The 11,964-nt window shown below is 39.9% G+C and overlaps 1 pseudogene; it reads right to left on the reverse strand.

Moving 5' to 3' along the window:
- Positions 1 to 615: 615 nt before the first annotated feature.
- LOC101038565 (ADP-ribosylation factor-like protein 2-binding protein pseudogene) lies at positions 616 to 1,103 on the reverse strand (annotated as a pseudogene).
- Between the last annotated feature and the right edge of the window lie 10,861 nt (positions 1,104 to 11,964).

Below are 11,964 nucleotides of genomic sequence, written 5' to 3' on the forward strand. Positions count from 1 at the left end.
ACTGGGGTGAGGAAAGGTGGAATGCTTGACATGGGCTTGCTTCTAAGGTGTCTGAGTCAGAAGCACCTAAGAGGTATCTATTTGGGGAGCAGAGGAGTATTAGGGTTAATGAATACAAGAAGGTGTTTTGGCTAGGAGCGGTGGCTCACACCTGTAATCCTAGCACCTTGTGAGGCTGAAGCAGGAGGCTCACTTGAGGTCAGGAGTTCAAAACCAGCCTGACCAACATGGTGAAACCCCATCTCTACTAAAACTACCAAAAAATTAGCGGGGTGTGGTGGTGGGTGCCTGTAATCCCAGCTACTTGGGAGGCTAAGGCAGAGAATCGCTTGAACCGGGGAGGCAGAGGTTGCAGTGAGCTAAGATGGGGCCACTGCAGTCCAGCCTGGGCGACTGAGTGAGATTTTGTCTCAAAAAAAAAAAAAAAAAAAAAAAGATGTTTCAGGAGGGTTTGGTCATTTTGGTTTTTACCCATCAATACTTAACGCGAATGAAGGGTTGCAGAACAGAATCAGTTTTTCCGGGATACATTCTCCTGTCATCATGAGCTGAGCTTATTGGTCTACTGAGCCAGTGACATTGAGAATGATCCCATTTATTATCTGGAGGTAGGACCTAGTACCGCAGATTATTCTGGGAAGCTGACATAGGATATGATTTGCACAATGACGTCTCCACTAAACGACAGCTTAAGTCCAGCCCCTGGCCTTCTTTTTCTGCTCTGTAGCCCAGAAACATTTCTTTAAAAGCCAGAAAATCTATAAATGTGGGCAGCCTTTGGAGGATGTCACCAATCACTTCATCTTTGTGATGCTGTAATGTTGTGAAAGCTGCCATGTTAAAGCTAAGAATTTGCTCTTGCAACTGTTTTTCTATGTACTTTTCTGCCAAAGAAATCTATTCCTTAAGAATAGGTGTGTAGGTGAGTTTATTCTCTTCAGCGTCCTCAAACTCCTGGTAGTAGTTGTCCATGAAATTTCTCTGTAATAACTAGAAGTCTTCATCCATGATAATGTCTTCTAAATATCCAAACACAGCGTCAAAATGTGCATCAGAGTCAGAGGAGAAGGGCACCGTGAAGCTTTCTTCTAAGGTGTCCATGGTTGGTGCCACCGCACCCACCCAAGTGAGCTGGCCCTTTGGGTCCCTATGGTATCTAAGGCACAGAGGACAGTTGGGGGAAGCCTTGTTGCCCAGGATGCAGCCCACTCCTGAATTTTTTAAGGTATAGTAATAACATTGTGGTTATGCAAGAGAATATCCTTATGTTTAGGAGATTCATGATTAAGAACTCAGAGGTGAAATAGCATGGTCACTGTATTCTACTTTGAAATGTTTTAGCTAAATATACAAACACGTAGGAAGCAATTACAGCAAAATACTTGCAATTGCTGAATGTAGGTGGTAGGCATATGGGTGTTCCTTGCCCTAATCTAAGGGTGTCCAATCTTTTGGCTTCCCTGGGCCACTTTGGAAGAAGAACTGCCTTGGGCCACACACAAAATACACTAACATTAACTATAGCTGATAAGCTAAAAAGAAAATTACAAAAAAACTTATAATATTTTAATAAAGTTTATGAACTTGTGTTGGGCCACATTCGAAGCCATCCTGGTCCACATGTGGCCCATGGACTGTGGGTTGGACAAGCTTGCCCTAGTTTTTCAATTTTTCTCTATAGTTGAAAATAAATATATTTATATACAAAATATAAATTAAAAATTTATAATTTGAATAAAGAAAACCTTTTCAAATATGCTTTAAAGCTATACCTCATCAATTTGCAGTATTTTCAATTATATGTTTTTTATTGATCATGTTAAAGATCCATAAAGGTCCATAACATGAGCCAAACCTTTTAAAAATATTTGCTTCGTAAACCATCTTCTTTGGACGTGACATTCAAACACTTCATTGACATTTGCAAGATTATGAATAATCTGTTAGTGAAGGGATTATTTTTAAACATTCATTGATGATTATCTCCTTCTCTGAAACTTGGTAATTAAGTTGTTGATGAATAATAAAATGGCTTGTTAAAACAACCGGTACCTCTTTTAAAGTTGGCTCTAAACTTGCATTATTGGTGCTCCATCTGTTAAATAAGCAATGATGCTGGAAAAGGCAATTTTTTCCCTTTAATTAATTTTAGGGTTTCAAATATTGACAATTTTTTGTATTCATTGTTAGTAATTTTGAAATTAATCTCTTCTACATCATTTTTCTGTCCTTCCAAACTTTATAGATGCAAATTTTAAAGTCTTATATTTATACTAGTTACTTTTGCCCAGTCATAATCAAGAATATTTGCCTTATGCAATTGATTTCAGTATCTTTTACCATCTTCTTAAAGCAGTATTACAATGGGATAGAGAAATTATTTGGTTTGGATTTCTTTTTAGCATCTTTGTACTAATCTCTTATATAGCTTATAAGACTAATTTTCTTAGAATATTATATGATGTACCGTATTGTATGATATTTTATGTTGTTCTGTAAGAACCAATGAGACCCACTTCCTTTTGCAGAAAATGTTCTTGAATATTCCAGTGACAGTATTGCAATTTTCAGTTTTCCTTAAATATCAGAAATATATATACATATCTTTGCCAATGTGATCAACATGTTCCTTTGTAAAATGTTCACTTACTCTTCATGGGTTCATTGGCTTAATTAGAAAAAGGTGTGTTGGCGGAATAGACACATTGGTGACTGTTCATTTGTGCATAAAAGCTGTAAAATCCAATTTAATATATTTGACTGAATATTTGCCCACATTTAAAATTTATATTTGACATTTTGAAATAAGAGCTAAATGAGGAAACTTGTACATCTACTTACAGTCACCATGAATGCCTCATCGACAAATGCAGATGGATACATGAGTGTTGTGTTGGTGACTCAAATACCACTCTCAGTGGTGCCCATAGTGATGTGATTTTGGAAATGAGAAACAACTGATAAAGTTCTGAGCATGAACCAAGTACATTCTTTCCTCAGTTTATGGTAGTTATATTCCTGTGAAATTCAATATGTAACACCATCCAAAAAAAAAAAGTTTGAATCTTTTTTATTTTTTATTTTTTGAGACAGAGTTTTCACTCTTGTTGCCCAGGCTGGAGTGCAGTGGCGTGATCTTGGCTCACTGCAAGCTCCAACTCCTGGGTTCAAGCAATTCTCTAGCCTCAGCCTCCTGAGTAGGTGGGATTACAGACATGTGGCACCACGACCTGGCTAATTTTTTTTTTTTTTTTTTTTTTTGTATTTTTAGTAGAGACGGGTTTCACCATGTTGGCCAGGCTGGTCTCAAACTCCTGACCTCAGGTAATCTGCCTGCCTCAGCCTCCCAAAGTGCTGGGATTACAGACCTGAGCCACCGCACCTGTCCCAGAGTTTTAATCTTGACTAAGATAATTATAAACAAGTTTTTCACCTACAGAAAGTCCACTGGAACATTTAAAAGTTGAATGTGATGCATATAGTTCTTTTTTCTACTGAACTGTATGCATATTGGAAGGTATTTAGCTCCCTGCCTTGTCCACTCCCAACCCCTAAACTTATGACAATTAAAAATGCCCCTTATATTTTCAAAATGCCTCCTGGGAGCTATATCACCTCTTTTGAAAACCACTAGCTTAGAGTTGAAAAAGAGTCAACAAATATACAAGAAAAATAAAACCTTTTAAGTGCTCTGAATTCACTGGGTAATTCTACTGTAGACAGGCTCCTGGGAGAGGTGATATGTAAGCTGAGTCTTGTAAAATCCATGTGGACTAGAATAAAAAGACATGGCAGGCAGAATGAATACGTTATAAAGTTTATAATACTCAAGACTTGCAAATCGTTCCATACAACTGGAATCTAGAATGCAGAGGTAGAGTTTATCAGGAAACAATCCAGGGACGTATACAGAATCCAGGTCATGGAAAGATTGTCTTCCATGCTAAGGTGCAAAGATGTATGCACTCTGTGTGTGTGTGTGTGTGTGTGTGTGTGTGTGTGTGTGTGTGTGCATGTGTAGTTTATGGCAAGGGACTGACATGATCAGGTTTGCTTCTTAGAAATGAGTGGCTCACCAGGGTGAAGGATGGAAGTCAAGAAAATCAGTTGCTTTTACTGTAGACTTTTCAGTAATAATTTTAAGAATCTGCCATTTAATAGTGTCCAGGAGCTTAGCCCTCTTGAATGTTATTTTAGTGTACTCTTGTTTTTACTCTCCTTTTTTTTAAAAAAAAAAAACCTCTGAAACTTTAGGAATCACTGTTTCTGTTCTAGTAATAACTACACACCTTCCCTGTACCTAACACTCTCCCTCATACAAGTTAGACCGTGGTGCATTTTCCTTTCACTTTTGTATATATTGACTTTTGAGATCTCATTTTAGTTTAATTTCTCTTTAATATGTTCTCTAATATTTCAACCTTACTCCTAAGGAAACTTTCCTCTAGTTTAATCTGTCTCTTTATTTTCAATTTTCCTCTGCTTATGTTCTGATATTGAGGCTGACATGTTTTTCATACGACTCCAGTTTTTCTGTGACATTTTTAAGCAGTAATGTTCCTCAGAGACAGTATTTAAAAAGTATCTGTCTTTTTATTGGGGCAGCAATAATTTCTTTCAGTTATTTCTCTAGCGTTATCTAAGAAGATAGCATATTTTTCAATGAGGGTGCCCCTTTGTTCTTACTGTTTTATTAATAAAATGTACTTCCCTTTTAGGTTGAATGCATAATTTTAGTCTGAAATCCAAAGCCTTGTTTTGAATTCATGAAATTAACAAATTCAGGGCCAACCTGAGTTAATATGGTTGGGGGTGACTCAAGACTGTTTATCAGTCACATCAATTGAAGATTTATTCCTCTAAAGTTTCCTCCTTGACTCTAAATGTAGAATAGAATTTGAGTCTACTTAAAGTGAGATCATGTATTACCTATTTAACCTAACACTAATAATTTAAAGCTAGAAATTCACATGCTATTGCTCTGTGACTCATGTGGAACCCAATTTCTTTACAGACCTGGGTGAAAATCCCAGTAAAAGCCAAACAACATGCTAACACTCTGCCCCCTTCGAGGCAAAACCTCAGTGGAACTCTAAAGGCGCTCTCCAGTTTTGTTTATTCCGTCTGTTAGTCCTGGCTGCAATCACAGGCCTATTTATGCATGTGTTATTCAAGGTCATCTGCAGCTACCCACAGACTAAATTATTTTTTATTTAAATGCAAGCTTGCTTGCTAAAGCCTTTGCGGCTAGTTTTGCTAGCGCCACTGAGATCACTGAAGTGGTCAGTGCCTGTAGCCCAGGCAATATAGAAAGAGCCTCTTGTTTGTGTCTTCAGCCACCAGGTCAGTCTCTTTCAGGAGCCTGAGACTTAAACTCGCTTATCCAGGCTGAAGCAACTAAAGCCAACTTCACAAAAGTCAAGCACAAGGTGCAATATTGGCTGCAGAAAAACTCAATGTTTAAAATTCCTGCATGGCCTGAGCTTGGTTTAGGTCCCCTAAAGCTTATATTACATCAATCAATTCCTCTAGCTTCCAGAAGCCTAATCTCTATATGTTCTAGTTTTGGTTCCCAGATTCACTCAGGTATGTGGCAACAATGGAATACTGATAGTAAACCCCAGAACTAGGTAAGTTTGTCCATCAGGAATAAGCCCATCACTTCCCTGACCCTCTTTTCTCCCAGAAAAGAGCTGCTGCACTAAGCCAACAGCAAGGCTAAGACAGGCTTACAGTGCAAAGCAGGCAGGCTGACCCCCCGCAAAAAAGAAAAGGACGGGAATAGGATGGGCTAGAGCTCCTAAGTCTGCCACTTGGATTCCTCACTCCCCTTCCTCTATGAGTAAGAAGCAAGGGTCATGGCTTGAATAAGCCCTTCAAAGTTTATGTGTTGGAAACTTAATCCCCAGTGCAGCAGTGGTGCGGGGGTGGGGCCTTTAAAAAGTGATTAGGTCATGGGGGCTCCATCCTCATGGGTGGATTAATGCCAGTGTCACAGCGGTAGGTTAGTTATAAAGGCACATTCACTTTCTTGCTCTCTCTGTTGCATGCACTCTCTTGCCCTTCCACCCAGTTTCCATGTTACAATGCTGCAAGAAGGCCCTCGCCAGATGTAGCCCCTAGTTTGTAAACTTTTCAGCCTCCAGAACTGTGAGCTAAACAAACTTCTTTTGTTCATAACTCCCCCAGTCTGTGAAGGAGCAGAAAATGGACTGAGACACCCAGGGATGTATCTGGGACGTGGAGAAAACTATGAAGCAAAGAAAAGTAGACCCGATATGTCTACTCAATTTAGAGGATTCTAAAAGTGTTCCTAGCCTTTTCATGTTATAATCTTCTAAGAGGGTATCTTTAATAACAGAAGGAAGGGTTTATGCCTTATTTAATTTATTTATTTAGAGATGGAATTTCACTCCTGTCACCCCGGCTGGAGTGCAGTGGTACAATCTTGGCTCACTGCAACCTCTGCCCCTCAGGTTCAAGATTCTCCTGCCTCAGCTTCTCAAGTAGCTGGGATTACAGGTGCACATCACCATGCCCAGCCAATTTTTGTATTTTTAGTAGAGACAGAATTTTGCCATGTTGGCCAGGCTGGTCTCGAACTCCTGACCCCAGGTGATCCATCCCCTTGGCCTCCCAAAGTACTGGGATTACAGGTGTGAGTCACCAGCCAATGCCTAATTTATTAGTACTAGTGAATCATCAGAGTTTTAAAGCAAAAAAGTAATATAATTGGAATTTAACTTGGCAGTGATGCATAGTCAGAGGTCAAGAAGAGACTGTTAGGAAGCTGATGGAAGGTTTAAGCAAGAGGAAAAGGGAGATTTCACTCGAAGCAAGAAGGGATAAAAAGTAGGGCACTGATTCAAAACCTTTTTCATGTACAGATGATCTGAATGTGGGCAAAGGAGGACAGGCAAGACAGATTGGTTCTGATACTTCAGATGAAGTTTCCAAGCTCTGGGTATAGGGGAAATGGTGGAGCCATTAGCAAATTATGAAGACAGGAAAATGGTTTTGATTGAGGATATGGGCATAAGTTTTTGTTTGTTTATTTGGTAATTTTGAGGTCTTTTAGGACATTTTGCCAAAAAAGGACACGGACATGGTGTAACAGTAGAACAAATACAGATGGAAAAAGTCAGGATCAAGGAAAAGAAGATCACAGAAGACAAGAGTTCACACTGCTGATGTGAATCAGATGCAAATTTGGTTCTGAGCCAAATGATGGGTTACGTAGTTCTCATTAGTGGATTGCACATAGCACATCAATTATTTGGAGAGGGGAACAAAATTTTCCATGACCAAATTGTTTCTTAATTGTTGTTTACTGTTGTTACATTATTATTGCTTATGATGATGATGATGATGATGAATAATCTAATCATAATAAGATTGGTAACTCGGTTACCAAAATCTATTGGTTCTATGTTGCTTTACTTTCTCTGGAGAGACTGCTCATGTTTCTTTGCAGCCTACAGTTAATTAGTTGGGCCACATCCTGTTCTACCTGGATGATTGTACGTTCTCTAGTTAGTCCCCCTCCCGTTTCCTCCTCACATTGCTGCCAGAGCCATCGTTCTAAAATGGAAATCAAATCTATTACTTTTCTCCTTCAAACCTTTCATTTATTCCCCATTTTCATTTGGAGAAACATCCACATTTCTTAGCCTGACTTAAAGGCTCTTTGTGATAGGTTTCTGCTGCCCTCCCTAGCCTCAGTCCCCCTGGAGTGAACATTTACTATTTTGGATTTGCCTGTAACAGCATGTCAGTTTCCTACCTGCAGCTCCTGTGGACTGTAAGCTGTCTCTGTGGGGCCATCACGGATAGTCCTGCCCTCCTCTGGCCACTAACAGGCCTGAGATCGTTCAATCTGGCTCTCGCTTCAGGGACTTTGAGTCTTAGGAGGAATGACGCACAGGCAGAAACATGGTTAGGGCTCATTATCTCGGTGGCAGTGTTCTGACAAGCTTATTGCATCTCCTGTGTCACTGTCTGTCTTGTTCTGAATCCAACCTTCCTGACCTTTAACTGCATCTGTGAACTTCTGACATTTTCCCCATAAACTGATTTCTCTATTTTCCTCAGCCAGAGTGGGATTCTGCTGTTGCCACTGGAATATCTCCCATTCTCCTGGCCAGCTCTGACTATTCTTTCAGGCCTTAGCTTACATATAATTTTTATGCCACCTTGTGCAGGAGGCAGATTTCTGCCTTGACTTCTATTAATTTCTTCCCTGACTTCCCAGGCTTCCTGTGGTTAAACAGAGGAGTGGACCCATGTTGCTTACATGTAGTTATTCATGTATTTTACCCTGTATTCCCTCGTGTTCACTAGTTTTGTTTTTATGTTGAGTTTTGTGATTGTATTTATCGCAGTTATTTATATGTAAGTTTCTATACTTAATTTATTTTGGTTTTCCTACTCTTTACTTCTTTACTTTGAACATCCATGAGTAGTTTCCTTTCTTAGTCTTTGCTTTCACACATGAATACCACTTTGGCTGGAAATAAAATTCTTTTTTTTTTTTTTTTTTTGGAGACGGAGTTTCGCTCTTGTTACCCAGCCTGGAGTGCAATGGCGTGATCTCGGCTCACCGCAACCTCCGCCTCCTGGGTTCAAGCAATTCTCCTGCCTCAGCCTCCTGAGTAGCTGGGATTACAGGCACGCGCCACCATGCCCAGCTAATTTTTTGTATTTTTAGTAGAGACGGGCTTTCACCATGTTGACCAGGATGGTCTCGATCTCTTGACCTCGTGATCCACCCGCCTCGGCCTCCCAAAGTGCTGGGATTACAGGCTTGAGCCACCACGCCTGGCCCTGGAAATGAAATTCTTGATTATGTTTCCCCTCTCAAAATCTTTACAAATTTTTCATTATCTTTAGGAATTCAGTGTTGCAAAGAAGTCAGAGGAAGCAGGCCAAGTGTGGTGGCTCCCACCTAATATTGGAGTACTTTGGGAGGCTGAGACAGGAGGATTGCTTGAGCCCAGGAGTTCGAGGCCAGCCTGGGCAACATAGCAAGACCCTGTCTCTACAAAAAATGAAAAAAATTAGTCAGGTGTGATGGTGCATGCCTGTAGTCCCAGCTGCTCGGAAGGCTGAGGTGGGAGGATTGGTTGAACACAGGAGGTCAAGGCTGCAGTGATCTGTGATTGCACCACTGCACTCCAACCTGGGTGACAGATTAAGACCCTGTCTCTTAAAAAAAAAAAAAAAAAAAAAAAGATTTTGGCCCTTTTTAAGTAAGTTGTTTTTCTTCCCCCCATTTGGATATTTGCAGAAATTTATACCTATACTTGAAATTTTAATTTTTGACAAGGTATGCCTAGTATGAATACTATTTATATTAATTTAGAATTTGCTTGGAATATAATAAAACATTTTTCTAAGTTGACTTTTTTTTTGGCATATTAAAGTGTCTACTATTATAGTTCCAGTACCAGTCAGGATATGATCAGAGAAGTAAAACCAGTAGGAATATCATTTATTTTAGGGAATTAAATAGGAATTAAATAGGGAAAGTTTTGCATGTTTTGAGAGGACAGCACTGAAGTTGCTCAGCTTTGTCTTCTCTCTCACAGCCTGTCATCGAGTGGTTTGCAAAGTGCTCTCCTGTCGACTCTTTCTTTTCCTTCTTCACAGCAACCCAACATCACATATTGATCACTCCGGTTTTATTAACTTTTACAGAGGAGTACATTTGACTTCCAATGAGTAATAGCTAAACATCACACAGCAATAGATGGAAAGAGAAGGACTTGCAGCCAGGTCTCCTGAACCCTAGATCCCACAGGTCGTTGGCTGCCCAACGGCCTTTCCTACAACACAATCATGTGTGGGAAATGAAAGAAGGAAGTGACTCCATCCTCTTGGGGGGCAGCTCCGAGTTGTTAGAAGAAAAGTAGGGACTTCTAGGAGGAAAGAAAACAAATGGCCACCTATGAATTTACCACTGTGGGCAACTAGTTACCGATGGCGGGTGGTTCGGTTTTGGTAACAATGGATTGGAGTGGTATTGACATACCTCTGGAATAATCCACATTGTAACATACCTCTGTTGCTGTGGGATTATCTTCAATCTAATCAGAGCTAAGCATTCCTTTGGAGTATTCAAAAGGAGTGACAAGATACTAAAGACTTGGAGCTGAACAAATTAACCATGGCAGCGTTTTTATGAAGATCAAAGCAATAGAAATGTCCTCCCCCTCATACTGCATCGTTTTAGAGTATATGATGATGCTTGTCAATATTTCTAAGCTTTTTGGTGGGAGGTGTAAAATCAATGTACAGACAGCTAGAAATTCTGAATAGGACAGAATAAAGGAACACATTATAATGAACATGTTGACAGGAAGATGTATCAGACAACATAATACGTCTTTTAATATCAAATTTCTACAGTCTTCATTATGTGTGCTTATAATTTCTGTTCCTTTAGCTCAAGAATTGCAGAAGTGTTTTGTCTCAAAATATATAATGTGCAATCACAACTTTCCATCTAGTGTGTTGTGCTCAACATCCCAAGGCGCCCAAGCAATATATTCAAATTAACACCAAATTTGCCCACTTGGTAAAACTCCTAAATTTATGGTGAATTCTTTTCTCATATTTCTCATATTGAGAAATAACTTTATCAGGTTGTGAAAGGTTTTGCCATTTTCAGGCTGTTTGGCACTGAGGAATTTTTAAAAATCGTATTAGAAATTGGTCACATTTTTTTCTCCTGAAATAGAAATTTCAGTGTTTTCTCCCTGACAGCAGGCTTTAACTCAGGAAGGAACACTGCAGGATGACTTTTTATTAGGAATTATTTGTTTTTAGAGACTCTGATGTCTTCAAAGTCCAGTTGCCTCCCTCTCATTGGATCTTTAAATTTCATACCATGACAAGCCTTATATCTTGAACATAGTATTATAATAGATACAAAGTGTAAATGTTGGACATGACCTTAGCTGTCATTTCATCCAACTTCTTTATTTTGGGGGAATAAGTGCCCCAAATGGTGCCTTCATTACGAAGAGCTAATTTGGTAAAGAGTTAAATCTGGACTTCAAGTCTCCTGTCTTGGGAGGTTGAAACTGTCTCTATAAACTTTATAAAATTAATCAAGGAAGAAGGGAGGGATGGAAATGAAAATAAACCAAGCTGCAAGGCATTCAGCATTTATCATTAGGTCAGCTTGCTCTCTGACCTGCTTCCTCATAGTTGTTTACCTATTGCCCCAGAATCAGTAGATCCTATTACAAGATTCTAGTCTCCCTTAACTGCTCTATAGATAACATGAACATTGTCAAATGTGAAGTTTTCCCTTTGAGATATTCTATCAGGTCCTGCCTACCAGTGAAACTACTGACACCAGCTGGTCTGAAGGACCCTGTGAGAAACTGACTCACTAAAGGATGTAGTTTCCACATCCTGACGCTTTCATCCCTCTTACCCTGACCAACCAATGACCCCATTTTTTCAGCCCTTTGTCCCTTGCAATCCCCTTAAAAACTCCAACCCAGAACTTCTCAGGAGATGAATTGGAGGAGTCTCCTCACATCTCCTCATTCAGCTGCCCTGCAATCATTAACCTCTTTCTCTGCTGCAAACTCTGCTGTCTTGATATATTGGTGTGTCACTGTGCAGCAGACATATGAACCTGTTGGTCCTGTAACAAGATCTTGTCTAGTGCTCCATTCACCAGGGTGATAAATATTTGTTGGCTGAAGGAAGCACTAAAGCTGCCTTTGCAAAGGTCACAAATGGCCTTCCAATTGCCAAACCCAGTAACCTTTTCTCATTTCTAATATTCCTCAGTTTATATTCCTGGGAAACGAAGAAAAGAGGTATCCCAGGCAGAGCCACATTTAACTTTCTGTGGGGAGCGGCACAGGCCAAATCCTGGGGCCAAGAGAGCCCAGGTGCCGCTTGTGGGAAGCTGTGAGCACAGGCCAAATCCTGGGGCCAAGAGAG

This window comes from Saimiri boliviensis, chromosome 16, assembly GCF_048565385.1.
Source record: "Saimiri boliviensis isolate mSaiBol1 chromosome 16, mSaiBol1.pri, whole genome shotgun sequence".
In the NCBI taxonomy this organism is placed as follows: Eukaryota; Metazoa; Chordata; class Mammalia; order Primates; family Cebidae; genus Saimiri; species Saimiri boliviensis.